This window comes from Palaemon carinicauda, chromosome 30, assembly GCF_036898095.1.
Source record: "Palaemon carinicauda isolate YSFRI2023 chromosome 30, ASM3689809v2, whole genome shotgun sequence".
NCBI lineage: Eukaryota > Metazoa > Arthropoda > Malacostraca > Decapoda > Palaemonidae > Palaemon > Palaemon carinicauda.
The window spans coordinates 53830380-53832879 of NC_090754.1; positions in this window are offsets into that span (position 1 = coordinate 53830380).

Sequence of the window (2500 nt, forward strand, 5' to 3'; positions counted from 1 at the left end):
AAATTGATATGTGAAAAAGGCGGGAAAATTAATATGTGAAAAAGGCGGGAAAATTTATATGTGAAAAGGCGGGAAAATTTATATGTGAAAAGGCGGGAAAATTTATATGTGAAAAAGGTGGAAAAATTAATATGTGAAAAGGCAGGAAAATTAATATGTGAAAAAGGCGGGAAAATTTATATGTGAAAAGGCGGGAAAATTTATATGTGAAAAGGCGGGAAAATTAATATGTGAAAAAGGCAGGAAAATTAATGTGAAAAGGCACAAAAATTAATATGTGAAAAAGGCGGGAAAATTAATATGAGAAAAAGGCGGGAAAATTTACATGTGAACAAGCCGGGAAAATTAATATGTGAAAAAGGCGGGAAAATTAATATGTGAAAAAGGCGGGAAACTTCTGAGAGGTTATTTTCATATTATTGCCAAGACGTGAGACGGCTTCTTTGCTTGTTCGTTCGTTCGTTGGTTATAGATTGCCTTAATTTATGTTGGCAGCCCGTAAAAGAAATCTAATTTGAAAAGGAAATTTAATAGTGAACGGGAAATAAAATTATGTAAAGGGAAATTGGTTTCGATCAGATTAAGTTAGTTAAACAATAAAAAATAAAGTGAAAAGTATACATTTACGTTAAATTTAAACAGCACAAAAATTCGCTAAAGTTAAACAGCACCAAAATTTGCTCCTCCGTTCCTTTCTGGTGCGGTCTTGAGGTTCCTAGAGAGAGAGAGAGAGAGAGAGAGAGAGAGAGAGAGAGAGAGAGAGAGAGAGAGAATGATTCATCATGAATAGCTAACATGGTATCTATAAGTAACAAAACCTAACTTAACCTAACTTACCCTAATAATACCTTAACGTGGCGGAAGGATTTGTGTATCGCCTTGATCAGTATTGCTGTACTAGTCAGGGACACACATACTAGATTGGTTTGCTGTGAGCGATCATACAAAATTCTTCCAACTATCACCAATCCACAATTGGCCAGCGTGGTGAGGAAAACTGGCTAAGCCACAGACATGAATAAGATATGTCCGAGGCATTTGTCCTGCAGCAGACTAGAAATGGCTGCATTTGTTGTTGTTGTTGTTGTTATTGTTGGTTGTTGTTGTTGTTGTTGTTGTTGTTGTTGTTGTTATTGTTGTTGTTGTTGTATATATGAAGCCCAAAAGCTTTTTGCAATTATTTAGAAGTTGTGTGGTAAAATGAGCATGAGTAAAGAAAACATGAAACATTAATATATAAAAACAGTATTAGTTATTTTCTCAACATTCCACGCAAACAAAAACAAACAAGAAAATAAACAAATAATTTGTCAGGTAAACAATGTAACGTACAAGGATATATCAGAAAACTACTTCAGAATTCAACGCAAAGAGTTTCTCTCTCTCTCTCTCTCTCTCTCACTCTCTCTCTCTCTCTCTCTCTCTCTCTCTCTCTCTCTCTCTCTCTCTCTCTCTCGTCTTTATATCAGATCAAAGGGAGATGGAAGGAAAGCATTCATCAGACAGAGAGAAGATAGTCATCAGGCTGTGATGAAATAGTCATCAGACAGGAACAAGACAGAAGACAAGATAATTACTAGACAGGGCAGAGACAGTCATTATTATTATTATTATTATTATTATTATTATTATTATTATTATTATTATTATTAGCTAAGCTACAACCCAAGTTGGGAAAGCAGGATGCTAGGGCCCTAAGGGATCCAATAGGGAAAATAGCCCAACGAGGGAAGGAAATAAGGAAACAGTAGAATAGTGTGCCTGAGTATACCTTCAAACAAGATAATTCTAATCCACGACAGTAGAATGCCATGGTACAGAGGCTGTGGCCCTACCCAAGAGTAGAGAACAATAGTTTTATTTTGGAGTGTCTTCATAGAAGAGCTGCTTACCATAGCTAAAGAGTCTCTTATACCATTACCCAGAGGAAATTAGCCACTGAACAATTACAGTGCAGTAGTTAACTCCTTGAACAAGGAAGAATTGTTTAGTAATCTCAGTGTTGTCAGGTGTATGGGGACAGAGGAGAATGTGGAAAGAATAGGCCAGACTATTCGGTGTATGTGTAAGCAAAATGAAAAAGACCTGTAAGCAGAGAGGGGTCCAATGCAGTACTATCTGGCCAGTCAAAGGACCTCATAACTCTGAAGCGGTAGTATCTCAACGGGTGGCTAGTGCCTTGGCCACCCTACTACCTAGACAGACAGAAGAAAGACAGAAGGAAGCCTCTTAACAGATAGATAAACAGACAGAAAGAGGGACGTGAGCAGACAGACACAAAGACAAAAAGAAGGACGTTAACAGACAGAAACACAGACAAAAAGAAGGAAATTAGCAGACAGACACACAGACAGAAGGAACGACGTTAGCAGACAGACATCCAGACAGAAGGAAGAACGTTAGCAGACAGACACACAGACAGAAGGAACGACGTAATTAGACAGACATCCAGACAGAAGGAAGGACGTTACTAGACAGACACACAGACAGAAGGAGGGAC